The following is a 14,924-nucleotide window of genomic DNA, read 5'->3' as shown; positions in this document are numbered from 1 at the left end:
AAGTTTAAGTTGTTAGATATGATTAATGAATTATAAGATGTTTAAGTTGTTGAATGTACTTTATATGATTTTTATGTTTAATATTATTGTTTGAGAAATCTCACCCCTTTGCTTGGAAATGTTGCTCTTCGTATGGGTAACTTGCAGGTAATCAAGGTTAGCTGCAGTCGTGGGTGACTATCTCTCACAGTGTCTTTAGGTGCTCTGATACGTACCAGGATGGGATTTATGAACTGTTTTCTATTCCTTTGCGTATTATTTTATGAAGCTTTGATGAACACTGATGACTATGATATATGAGACTTTTATAATAAGGCCTGCGTGCCAAAGACCTTTTATGTTGAATGAACTAATTCCGCTGCGGAGTTTTGAAAATACTTATGTTAAATGATTTTGAAGAATAAATTGTTATTTATTCAGTTTATGAATTTTTAGGAAGTGTAGCATTCCGTTTAAAGTTGTTAAACTCTGATTTTACATAAGAAATTTTCTTGTTGGGAAAATGGGGTGTTACAATTGGTATCAGAGCAGGTCGGTCCGTCCGGCCAAGTAGATGAGTCGTGTGTCATGTCGTCATGTTTTCTAGTTAGTAGTTATGTTTTATTATGTGATCATGTTTAACTGACTATCTTGATGTGTTTATTTTGTGTTTTGTTTGAAGAAGCAATAACTAAATTTATTTTCTCTTGTGCTTTGAATTTCGAGGACGAAATTCTTTTAAGTTGGGAAGAGTTGTAACGCCCTCCTTTCATTTAATTATTTTTATTAAGTTAGAATTTATTTATGTGATTTAATTATATATATGAGGTGTTAGTATTTTATTATGTGGCATTATTCTATTATTTAGAATATGAGAATTATTAGTGTAAGTAGAATTGGAGGTTAGAATAGAAAGAAGAATAAGTTATTGGGCCAAAATAGATTTAGAAAGAATAGAAAGGATAGAAATAGAGGAAGCTAGGTTGAGAGAATAGTTTACAACGTACGTTCAGTTTTGGAGAAAAAGAGGAGAAAAGAGAAGAGAAGAACCTAGGAGAGAAGAAGTTGCGATTTCTGCATATTAAGGTGAGGGTGAGACTATCATGCATTAATATTAAGTTGTTAAATCATTAGATTACATCTAACAAGTTGGGGAGAGTTTGTGAGATTAAGAGGATTAGGGTTTATGAGCGATTTTGATGATTAGATGTTAAAGAACCGTAGAATCGATGAGAGAATCATGAACAGACCTTAGATATCCTATAGGAATGTTATTAGAAGTAGTTTGATGGTTAGAAACATGAGAATGGATGAAAAGTTGAGATTCTGAGAAAAAGTGATTTTAAGTGTTTTTGAGAAATAAGTGATTCTAGGATAAGCTGTTTTGGAGATTTAAAAATATGATTTTTCAGTAAAATATGATAGGATTTGTGGAATACAACGCGTAGGCGAAAACGGAATTGGAATCGGGGTAACAGTTAGGTTTTTACGGACGAAACGGTAAAACCGGGAAAAGACCAGGACTGCACAGAGCTGCTGCGCAGGTCACTGGCTACTGCCTTCCCACGCCTGGGCGCAGCTTTCCATGCTTGAGCGCAGCAAGGGAGCCCCTCATGGGTAACTGATTGTTGTGTTTTCGTTGCGTGCTGTTAGAACTTCGATTGTTGCGTTCTTGTGTCTTTTTCACCCGTTTCCGTGTTGAATTAGCTTTCGGTGTAAACATGAAAGTTGTAGATAACTGACTTAGCTTTCTAATGGCTTTGGAGTGACTAGAAAATTATTTGTAGATTTTGAGTTATGATGAAAATAGTTCAAGTGAGTCTTCAGAAAACTTTAAGAAAACTTAGCATAAATAATCCTAAGTTAGTCCAAAAACTTATGGTTGTTTTCCCAACTTCAACTTAAGTATTAGGGGTTTAGTTGAGGTGTTTTATGAGTATTTGGCTTATGTCTCATTGATCAAACTTGATTTGCTTTTGAAGAATGTTTTGGACTTTGATATGAATGTAATTGATTAATGTATATGTGGTTATTGTTGTTGATATGTTGGAATACAATATGTGAGTATTGTATGATACATAATATTATGATGTTCTATGATGTTAAGTTGATATGATTCATTTCTTATTGATGATATGATATTCAAGCACTGTTATATGCTACAATTGTTGTTGTTTGTTGCTGCTGAATCTTAGTGAAGATGTATAAGTCGGTCTAAGTCGTAAATATCTAAGAGGTTGTCCACATTAATGGAATTATGAGAGTTGTTCATGAAGTTGTCTAAGTTGTCGAAAGTTGAGTCCATTGCATACTCATATACATTGGTTGGGGGCTTGATGCCTGGAATGCGTAGTCATTCACACGATGGGTGAGGGCTTGATGCCCTGGAGCTTTTGCTCACTATGTTGGGGGCTTGATGCCCTGAAGAGCCTATTTACGCTCATATAAGTTGGTTGGGAGCTTGATGCTTTGTATTGGTACCAAATGCATTTGCATATCAAGAGGTTTTTAAGATGATTTAAGATGTGAAGTTGTCGAGTGTCAAGTTGTTAAGTTGTCAAGATGCTAAGATGATTTGAGATGTTAAGAGTTGCATAGTTGAGTTGAGTCGCATTGTCGAGTTAAGTGAGGTTTGATTATGAAGTGTGATTGTGATACGATGATAATGATTTAATGATGATGTTTGTTTATGAAGTTGATTATGAACTTGATTGTGAAGATGTTTTCGATAAATGCTATGTTTTGCTCATGAATATTATTGATGTTGGATGCTGATGCTTATGATTATTATTGATGTTAGATGTTATGTGATTTATGATAAGATGTTATATGATTATGATAATGTGTTTGTGACTATTATTTGATGACATGTGATGATGATTTATGATTAATAATTGAGGTTATTGATGAAGTATATGACTAATGTAAGAAGAATAATGACACTAGTTAAGGAAGTTTAAGTTGTTAGATATGATTAATGAATTATAAGATGTTTAAGTTGTTGAATGTACTTTATATGATTTTTATGTTTAATATTATTGTTTGAGAAATCTCACCCCTTTGCTTGGAAATGTTGCTCTTCGTATGGGTAACTTGCAGGTAATCAAGGTTAGCTGCAGTCGTGGGTGACTATCTCTCACAGTGTCTTTAGGTGCTCTGATACGTACCAGGATGGGATTTATGAACTGTTTTCTATTCCTTTGCGTATTATTTTATGAAGCTTTGATGAACACTGATGACTATGATATATGAGACTTTTATAATAAGGCCTGCGTGCCAAAGACCTTTTATGTTGAATGAACTAATTCCGCTGCGGAGTTTTGAAAATACTTATGTTAAATGATTTTGAAGAATAAATTGTTATTTATTCAGTTTATGAATTTTTAGGAAGTGTAGCATTCCGTTTAAAGTTGTTAAACTCTGATTTTACATAAGAAATTTTCTTGTTGGGAAAATGGGGTGTTACAATTGGTATCAGAGCAGGTCGGTCCGTCCGGCCAAGTAGATGAGTCGTGTGTCATGTCGTCATGTTTTCTAGTTAGTAGTTATGTTTTATTATGTGATCATGTTTAACTGACTATCTTGATGTGTTTATTTTGTGTTTTGTTTGAAGAAGCAATAACTAAATTTATTTTCTCTTGTGCTTTGAATTTCGAGGACGAAATTCTTTTAAGTTGGGAAGAGTTGTAACGCCCTCCTTTCATTTAATTATTTTTATTAAGTTAGAATTTATTTATGTGATTTAATTATATATATGAGGTGTTAGTATTTTATTATGTGGCATTATTCTATTATTTAGAATATGAGAATTATTAGTGTAAGTAGAATTGGAGGTTAGAATAGAAAGAAGAATAAGTTATTGGGCCAAAATAGATTTAGAAAGAATAGAAAGGATAGAAATAGAGGAAGCTAGGTTGAGAGAATAGTTTACAACGTACGTTCAGTTTTGGAGAAAAAGAGGAGAAAAGAGAAGAGAAGAACCTAGGAGAGAAGAAGTTGCGATTTCTGCATATTAAGGTGAGGGTGAGACTATCATGCATTAATATTAAGTTGTTAAATCATTAGATTACATCTAACAAGTTGGGGAGAGTTTGTGAGATTAAGAGGATTAGGGTTTATGAGCGATTTTGATGATTAGATGTTAAAGAACCGTAGAATCGATGAGAGAATCATGAACAGACCTTAGATATCCTATAGGAATGTTATTAGAAGTAGTTTGATGGTTAGAAACATGAGAATGGATGAAAAGTTGAGATTCTGAGAAAAAGTGATTTTAAGTGTTTTTGAGAAATAAGTGATTCTAGGATAAGCTGTTTTGGAGATTTAAAAATATGATTTTTCAGTAAAATATGATAGGATTTGTGGAATACAACGCGTAGGCGAAAACGGAATTGGAATCGGGGTAACAGTTAGGTTTTTACGGACGAAACGGTAAAACCGGGAAAAGACCAGGACTGCACAGAGCTGCTGCGCAGGTCACTGGCTACTGCCTTCCCACGCCTGGGCGCAGCTTTCCATGCTTGAGCGCAGCAAGGGAGCCCCTCATGGGTAACTGATTGTTGTGTTTTCGTTGCGTGCTGTTAGAACTTCGATTGTTGCGTTCTTGTGTCTTTTTCACCCGTTTCCGTGTTGAATTAGCTTTCGGTGTAAACATGAAAGTTGTAGATAATTGACTTAGCTTTCTAATGGCTTTGGAGTGACTAGAAAATTATTTGTAGATTTTGAGTTATGATGAAAATAGTTCAAGTGAGTCTTCAGAAAACTTTAAGAAAACTTAGCATAAATAATCCTAAGTTAGTCCAAAAACTTATGGTTGGTTTCCCAACTTCAACTTAAGTATTAGGGGTTTAGTTGAGGTGTTTTATGAGTATTTGGCTTATGTCTCATTGATCAAACTTGATTTGCTTTTGAAGAATGTTTTGGACTTTGATATGAATGTAATTGATTAATGTATATGTGGTTATTGTTGTTGATATGTTGGAATACAATATGTGAGTATTGTATGATACATAATATTATGATGTTCTATGATGTTAAGTTGATATGATTCATTTCTTATTGATGATATGATATTCAAGCACTGTTATATGCTACAATTGTTGTTGTTTGTTGCTGCTGAATCTTAGTGAAGATGTATAAGTCGGTCTAAGTCGTAAATATCTAAGAGGTTGTCCACATTAATGGAATTATGAGAGATGTTCATGAAGTTGTCTAAGTTGTCGAAAGTTGAGTCCATTGCATACTCATATACGTTGGTTGGGGGCTTGATGCCTGGAATGCGTAGTCATTCACACGATGGGTGAGGGCTTGATGCCCTGGAGCTTTTGCTCACTATGTTGGGGGCTTGATGCCCTGAAGAGCCTATTTAAGCTCATATAAGTTGGTTGGGAGCTTGATGCTCTGTATTGGTACCAAATGCATTTGCATATCAAGAGGTTTTTAAGATGATTTAAGATGTGAAGTTGTCGAGTGTCAAGTTGTTAAGTTGTCAAGATGCTAAGATGATTTGAGATGTTAAGAGTTGCATAGTTGAGTTGAGTCGCATTGTCGAGTTAAGTGAGGTTTGATTATGAAGTGTGATTGTGATACGATGATTATGATTTAATGATGATGTTTGTTTATGAAGTTGATTAGGAACTTGATTGTGAAGATGTTTTCGATAAATGCTATGTTTTGCTCATGAATATTATTGATGTTAGATGTTGATGCTTATGATTATTATTGATGTTAGATGTTATGTGATTTATGATAAGATGTTATATGATTATGATAATGTGTTTGTGACTATTATTTGATGACATGTGATGATGATTTATGATTAATAATTGAGGTTATTGATGAAGTATATGACTAATGTAGGAAGAATAATGACACTAGTTAAGGAAGTTTAAGTTGTTAGATATGATTAATGAATTATAAGATGTTTAAGTTGTTGAATGTACTTTATATGATTTTTATGTTTAATATTATTGTTTGAGAAATCTCAGCCCTCTGCTTGGAAATGTTGCTCTTCGTATGGGTAACTTGCAGGTAAACAAGGTTAGTTGCAGTCGTGGGTGGCTATCTCTCACAGTGTCTTTAGGTGCTCTGATACGTAACAGGATGGGATTTATGAACTGTTTTCTATTCCTTTGCGTATTATTTTATGAAGCTTTGATGAACACTGATGACTATGATTTATGAGACTTTTATAATAAGGCCTGCGTGCCAAAGACCTTTTATGTTGAATGAACTAATTCTGTTGCGGAGTTTTGAAAATACTTATGTTAAGTGATTTTGAAGAATAAATTGTTATTTATTCAGTTTATGAATTTTTATGAAGTGTAGCATTCCGTTTAAAGTTGTTAAACTCTGATTTTACATAAGAAATTTTCTTGTTGGGAAAACGGGATGTAACAATTGGTATCAGAGCAGGTCGGTCCGTCCGGCCAAGTACATGAGTCGTGTGTCGTGTTGTCATGTTTTCTAGTTAGTAGCTATGTTTTATTATGTGATCATGTTTAACTGACTATCTTGATGTTTTTTTTTTTGTGTTTTGTTTGAAGAAGCAATAACTAAATTTATTTTCTCTTGTGCTTTGAATTTCGAGGACGAAATTCTTTTAAGTTGGGGAGAGTTGTAACGCCCTCCTTTTATTTAATTATTTTTATTAAGTTAGAATTTATTTATGTGATTTAATTATATATATGAGGTGTTAGTATTTTATTATGTGGCATTATTCTATTATTTAGAATATGAGAATTATTAGTGTAAGTAGAATTGGAGGTTAGAATAGAAAGAAGAATAAGTTATTGGGCCAAAATAGATTTAGAAAGAATAGAAAGGATATAAATAGAGGAAGCTAGGTTGAGAGAATAGTTTACATCGTACGTTCAGTTTTGGAGAAAAAGAGGAGAAAAGAGAAGAGAAGAACCTAGGAGAGAAGAAGCTGCGATTTCTGCATATTAAGGTGAGGGTGAGACTATCTTGCATTAATATTAAGTTGTTAAATCATTAGATTACATCTAACAAGTTGGGGAGAGTTTGTGAGATTAAGAGGATTAGGGTTTATGAGCGATTTTGATGATTAGATGTTAAAGAACCGTAGAATTGATGAGAGAATCATGAACAGATCTTAGATATCCTATAGGAATTTTATTAGAAGTAGTTTGATGGTTAGAAACATGAGAATGGATGAAAAGTTGAGATTCTGAGAAAAAATGATTTTAAGTCTTTTTGAGAAATAAGTGATTCTAGGATAACCTGTTTTGGAGATTTAAAAATATGATTTTTCAGTAAAATATGATAGGATTTGTGGAATAGAACGCGTAGGCGAAAACGGAATTGGAATCGAGGTAACGGTTAGGTTTTTACGGACGAAACGGTAAAACCGGGAAAAAACCAGGACTGCACAGAGCTGCTGCGCAGGTCACTGGCTACTGCCTTCCCACACCTGGGCGCAGCTTTCCACGCTTGAGCGCAGCAAGGCAGCCCCTCATGGGTAACACTGCTTGTTGTGTTTTCGTTGCGTGCTGTCAGAACTTCAATTGTTGCGTTCTTGTGTCTTTTTCACCTGTTTCCGTGTTGAATTAGCTTTCGGTGTAAACATGAAAGTTGTAGATAATTGAGTTAGCTTTCTAATGGCTTTGGAGTGACTAGAAAATTATTTGTAGATTTTGAGTTATGATGAAAATAGTTCAAGTGAGTCTTCAGAAAGCTTTAAGTAAACTTAGCATAAATAATCCTAAGTTAGTCCAAAAACTTACGGTTGGTTTCCCAACTTCAACTTAAGTATTAGGGGTTTAGTTGAGGTGTTTTATGAGTATTTGGCTTATGTATCATTGATCAAACTTGATTTGCTTTTGAAGAATGTTTTGGACTTTGATATGAATGTAATTGATTAATGTATATGTGGTTATTGTTGTTGATATGTTGGAATACATTATGTGAGTATTGTATGATACATAATATTATGATGTTCAATGATGTTAAGTTGATATGATTCATTTCTTATTGATGATATGATATTCAAGCACTGTTATATGCTGCAATTGTTGCTGTTTGTTGCTGCTGAATCTTAGTGAAGATGTATAAGTCGGTCTAAGTCGTAAATATCTAAGAGGTTGTCCACATTAATAAAATTATGAGAGATGTTCATGAAGTTGTCTAAGTTGTAGAAAGTTGAGTCCATTGCATACTCATATACGTTGGTTAGGGGCTTGATGCCTGGAATGCTTAGTCATTCACACGATGGGTGAGGGCTTGATGCCCTGGAGCTTTTGTTCACTATGTTCGGGGGCTTGATGCCCTGAAGAGCCTATTTACGCTCATATAAGTTGGTTGGGGGATTGATGCCCTGAAGAGCCTATTTACGCTCATATAAGTTGGTTGGGAGCTTGATGCTCTTTATTGGTACCAAATGCATTTGCATATCAAGCGGTTTTTAAGATGATTTAAGATGTGAAGTTGTCGTGTGTCAAGTTGTTAAGTTGTCAAGATTCTAAGATGATTTGAGATGTTAAGAGTTGCATAGTCGAGTTGAGTCGCATTGTCGAGTTAAGTGAGGTTTGATTATGAAGTGTGATTGTGATACGATGATTATGATTTAATTATGATGTTTGTTTAAGAAGTTGATTATGAACTTGATTGTGAAGATGTTTTCGATAAATGCTATGTTTTGCTCATGAATATTATTGATGTTAGATGTTGATGCTTATGATTATTATTGATGTTAGATGTTATGTGATTTATGATAAGATGTTATATGATTATGATAATGTGTTTGTGACTATTATTTGATGACATGTGATAATGATTTATGATTAATAATTGAGGTTATTGATGAAGTATATGACTAATGTAGGAAGAATAATGACACTAGTTAAGGAAGTTTAAGTTGTTAGATATGATTAATGAATTATAAGATGTTTAAGTTGTTGAATGCACTTTATATGATTTATATGTTTAATATTATTGTTTGAGAAATCTCACCCTTCTGCTTGGAAATGTTGCTCTTCGTATGGGTAACTTGCAGGTAATCAAGGTTATCTGCAGTCGTGGGTGGCTATCTCTTACAGTGTCTTTAGGTGCTCTGATACGTAACGGTATGGGATTTATGAACTGTTTTCTATTCCTTTGCATATTATTTTATGAAGCTTTGATGAACACCGATGACTATGATTTATAAGACTTTTATAATAAGGCCTGCGTGCCAAAGACCTTTTATGTTGAATGAACTAATTCCGCTGCGGAGTTTTGAAAATACTTATGTTAAATGATTTTGAAGAATAAATTGTTATTTATTAAGTTTATGAATTTTTAAGAAGTGTAGCATTCCGTTTAAAGTTGTTAAACTCTGATTTTACATAAGAAATTTTCTTGTTGGGAAAACGGGGTGTTACATACCTAGTTTTTTAGATTTGGATGCAGGGTATGATAAGGAAGTAGCAATGTTTAGTAGTGATGATGATGGTGTTAAACTAGATAGGTTTTATGATAGTGTGGATGAAAGAACCACTGCACTTGAAGATGGGTTTGAAGAGGTTGAAGTTGAAGCACCTGCTAATGCCAACAAAGTCACAGTTAACAACAAAACAGTAAGGATCAAGAAGTGTGGTTCCAAAACACCTAAGAAAAAATCACCTAAGAAGAATATTGGTGGTAGGATCAATGTGGTTGCACCAGTGTCTCTTTTGAACAATGGGAAAGGAAAGAATGTTGTACAGGAAGAAGTAGATGAAGAAATAGATGGAGATTACCTTAGTGAGGAGTTGGGTAGCTCAGACCCTGATGACTCAGAAGATGAGACAATTAAATATGAGCAGTTTAGGAAGGAACAATTAAATAAGGATTTCAAGTTCAAGATAGGTATGGAATTTAATTCTCTAGTGGAGTTTAAAGAAGCAATTATTGAGTGGAACGTATTGAATGGTTAGCGAATTAAAATGCCAAAAAATGAAAGTTACAGGGTAAGGGTGGTGTGTAGGGACCAATGTAGTTATACGGTTTTATGTTCAAAAGTGGGTGACAGGAGGACTTTTCAGATAAAGACATTACATGGGCCCCACACATGTGTTAAGGTGTTGGAAAATAATAGTGCCAACTCAAGATGGGTTGCTAAGAAAGTTGTGCCAAAAATGCAAGTTACCAAAAAGATGATTGTAGAAGAGGTCTTTAATGAAATGTCTGTTAATTTTGGTGTGGGTATTACCATGGACAGAGCATGGAGAGCAAGGAAGATTGCAAAGAAATTAATTGAGGGTGATGCAGATAAGCAGTATGCAATGATATGGAGCTATGCAGCTGAGTTGAAGAGAGTGTGTAGGGATAATAATGTCAAGATAAATGTTGATGGTCCATCTGCAACTATTCAACACAGGTTTGGGTCTTTTTATTTCTGGTTTGATGGGTGTAAGAAAGGGTTCACATCTGCTTGCAGACCCTTTGTTGGAGTTGATGGTTGCCACTTGAAAACAAGATATGGGGGCCAACTGTTGATTGCTGTAGGAAGAGACCCAAATGACCAGTACTTTCCCATAGCTTTTGGGGTAGTTGAAACTGAGTGCAAGGAAAGTTGGAAATGGTTCATGCAGTTGCTGATGGAAGATATAGGTCATGACAAGAGATATCTGTTCATATCAGATCAACAAAAGGTATGTTTAGATCTATTCATGTTTCATCTATATATGTATTCATTGTTTCAGATCTAATGAGATCTATATCTATTTATTGTTTCAGATCTATTCAAATCTATATTTTATTGTGACTTATGTATATATTTACTGTTATGCAGGGGTTGGTGTCAGTTTTTGATGAGATGTTTGACAGTATTGACCATAGATTGTTCCTTAGACATTTGTATGCAAATTTCAAGAAGAAGTTTGGAGGAGGCAGTCAAATAAGAGATTTGATGATGGGAGCTGCAAAGGCCACTTACTATCAAGGATGGTTGGAAAAGATGAATGAACTGAAGAAGATAGATCTGAGAGCTTGGGAATGGTTAATGACTGTAGAACCAAAAAAATGGTGTAAGCATGCTTTTACCTTTTACTCTAAGTGTGATGTACTGATGAACAACATATCTGAATCATTTAATGCCACAATATTATCTGCTAGAGATCAACCTATTATAACTATGGCTGAATGGATTAGACATTATCTAATGAGAAGGATGGCAGCATCTGCTACTAAACTTCAAAAGTGGCAACATAATGTGATGCCTATGCCTAGAAAGAGATTAGATAAAGAGATAACCTTAGCTGCTCAGTGGACACCAACTTGGTCTTGAATAGGTGAACAATTTCAGGTTATACATTCATATAACCGTCAGCAATTTATTGTTGACATTGCAAAAAGGAGTTGCAGCTGTAACTTTTGGGAGTTAGTGGGAATACCATGCAGACATGTTGTTGCTGCACTTGGTTATAGGAGGCAAAGGCCTGAACGGTATGTTGATGATTACTACTCTAGGAGTAAGTATGCCATGTGTTATAGTTTTTGCAATTAGTCCTATTAATGGTATGGATATGTGGCCTGAGGTAGAAGCTCCTGAACTTCTGCCTCCAAACTATAAGAATGGACCAGGAAGGCCTAGAAATCTTAGGATCAGAGAGTTTGATGAAAATGGAGCTAGGATGAGAAGGCAAGGGGTGGCATATAGGTGCACAAAATGTGATAAATTTGGACACAATCAGAGGAGATGCAAAAGTGCTGTTCAGAATCCAGAGGCTGCAAATAGGAAGGTACATAAATACATCTCAATATTGAATAATTATACTTACTGATTATGTACAAAATTCTAACTTATGACTTTTTATGCCTGTTTATGTTGAAGAGGAAAACACCAAGAAGGAAAGCCACTTCAAAAGCAACTGTGCAAGAAGGTGCACCTGTGCAAGAACCATCAACTGTTATGCAGGGGTCTGCTTCTCAACCAACAGGGCCTCATGTATCTGCTTCTCAACCAATAGGGCCTCATGTATCTGCTTCTCAACCAACAATGCCTCATGTATTTGCTTCTCAACCACCAATGAACACTGAACCTGTTCAAGGACCATCAAGGCACAATGCAAAAGTTGTGTATCACAACAGTCACCCTGAACGTCCATTCAAGATACAAAAAGTGGCAAGTTCTAATGCTACTAATACTGTACCAGAAACAATTGTTACTGACTTTTATGATGCCCTTCCTGCATCACAGATTGATAGTGGCCTTGGGCCAGATGTGTTTGATGATCTGGATGACCGTGTGTTAGCAGCCATCACTGATCAAATGTTTGAGGCAGCAGAAAACAAATTCAAGACTGTGAATGGTGTGAAGAATTTGAACAGAAAGTGAAGACCTTGGGGTTGAAGAAATCTGTAAAACCTAAAAATTGTAGGAAGAGTTCTAGGCTGATGAAATTGAAGACCGAGACAATCAAAGGTGCTGGTTCCAGTCTTGATCAACCTATGGTCGTTGAAGAGTCTGAAGAGGGCACCTTGACTCAGGAGAATGATGGTGTGATAAAAAGTGGGACATGTATGAATGTGTTAAGAGGCTTACCAAAACTGGTTATGAGAGGCTCCAAGCCTAATTGAACAAGTGCTTTTGGTTTTATGCTTTTGTTTGTCTAAGTTCAGTTTAAGACTTATGCACTATAAGTGCTTTTGGTTGTATGCTTATGTTTGTCTAAGTTTAATTTTAAGACTTATTCACTATAAGTGCTTTTGGTTGTATGCTTATGTTTCTAAGTTTAGTTTAAGACTTATGCACTATAAGTGCTTTTGTTGAAGTTACAGACATATGCACTATAAGTGCTTTTGATTAATGTAATGACATATGCACTTTAAGTGCTTTTCATTATTGCTTATGTTATGGCCTGTTTAGGATGATGCAAAGATTGCTTCAAACATTTTTCATAGATTACTAAAGGAGTTACATTAGTTGCTGAGATAAACAAAAGTATAAATGCTGACATAATTCTTACTACATAATCATAACATTACAATGACTTAAACAATTACATTACCTTGAAAACAACTGAGAACACAATCCAAGACACAGCTAGCGCAACAATGAGGCCTAAATTTTTCTTCTTCTCAGCTTCAAACTTCATTTTCAGTTTCTCATGCTTCTTTGCACTTATTTCTTTTCCATGTTCTTTTCAATTTTCTTTCACAAACTCTTTCCCAAACTCTTTCCCAAAGTCTTTGCCAAATTCTCTCAAAAACTCCATTGTCATTACACAGTTGTTGCAACCAGATTTAGACTTCAAACAACCTGGTTCGTAGTACTTTCCAGATTTTTGTAGAAATTCATCAAGTTCATCATCCCAAATGAACAGCTCACAACTATACTCAGCCTGTAATAAGTTTCAGGTTATAGGTTTAGCAACTATTACAAAACTGCAGATGTAAGCAAAATTTGAAACACGCACAAAATTGACATCTCCAGAAAACTAAAAAAATACTTACACCCGAAAATCGGCATCTCCAAAACTTTCTCTTAGGATTTTCATCTGTGTTTGAAATCAACAACTTCATAACCTTCTCACAACCGCAGATTGGTGGTCTGTTTCCACCATTGTTACTAATTGATGAAGTTCTGATTCCACCCATGATAAACCCTAATTTCTAATTTCTTCAATTGATTAGGATAGAAGAGATGGATAATGAGGCAACGTTGGATACGGAACAAAGGTAACGAATGAGGAATGAAGAAAGGAACAAGAGATGGAGAAGAAGGCAGAAATTTCGATGGAGGAAGGAAGAAGATGGAGATGGTACGATGGATAAGGGTCACTTGGAAGAGATCTTATACACATTCTTTTTTATTTAAATTTAATTAGTTTAATCTAGGTGGAAATTATAAAATAAAAATAAAAATAATACCTAGTCAGTTGGCCACGTCACCATTTTTATCCAGTCAGCTGCTGACCGTTGGCTTTGGGGGGGAGGGGGGGTAAACCAAGGAATCTTTAAATTACAAGTGGGAATCTACAAGTTTTTTTTTTTACAGGGGGGTAAACCAAAAGTCGACCAAATGGCAGGGGGTAAAAGCCTATTAACCCTAAATTTTATTAATGAGGCTTTATGTAAAACAAAACATTAAAGGCAAAATTTATGAACAACAACGATGACACAAATTTTCCTTATCTGTATAGGGAAATGATAAGTTGATAACGAGTGAGTAAAAACATTTCACTAAACCATTGCAAATTTTCAGAAAAGATGCAAAACAGTAACAGAAAGATAGAAATACGAAACACTTAATGATAACTTTGGTTTTGATGTTTTTTGGTTTTTCTTCTTATAATAAGGATCGGATGGAGTACATGTTAAAAATTATATATGTTTTTTAGGCCTTAGGCACGAGCCTAGCTAGTTTGCCTACCCTTTGTGCTTGGCCTGTTTGGGAGGAAGAAGAAAGAGACGTCTATATTGCATTTGTTCATATATGGAGTTGGTTTCACCAAATTGTGCACAATAGCACTATCCGACCCCAGTTGAGCCTTTCCGCCCATTGGTGGAATAGCTATTTATGCTACCATGCATGTTCTGTTGCATCTAGCCATTATCTAGTCTTATACTCCCTCCGATCCTATTTACATTGAATAACCATCTGGTCTAGAATCTATACCAAATACATAAATTATCCATTGTATCTAAAAAGTTAAATGTTTCTTGTAAAAAGGACCGGAGTGAGTAGTAATTTATTTGTGCACTCAACTATCTCGTTACTCACCTCATCAACATGTTGCTAAAGTTTCATGTTTTCACTCATCCTTAAACTCCACAAGCAGATGCAAAACTCTCACTTTGGTATGCATGAAATCATTGCATCATGATAAAGATCAATATTGTAGTGTTGCTGGAGCACACTCTCGATCTCATTCCAAAGATGTTATCAGAAAGTAATGTATTAAAAATATGTGTTAAAGATTGTATTATAGTATTTTTCATTATATAAATGCAACAAATAAAGA

General features: G+C 34.8%; 1 pseudogene; it reads left to right on the top strand.

Moving 5' to 3' along the window:
* The window catches only part of LOC146916534 (uncharacterized), a 44,099-nt pseudogene extending 31,804 nt beyond the window's left edge, over positions 1-12,295 (top strand).
* Positions 12,296-14,924: the final 2,629 nt, after the last annotated feature.

Source organism: Medicago sativa, chromosome 6 (assembly GCF_051527215.1).
Source record: "Medicago sativa cultivar Bolivia chromosome 6, Bolivia_mono, whole genome shotgun sequence".
NCBI lineage: Eukaryota > Viridiplantae > Streptophyta > Magnoliopsida > Fabales > Fabaceae > Medicago > Medicago sativa.
This window is presented reverse-complemented; position numbering and strand designations above follow the sequence as displayed.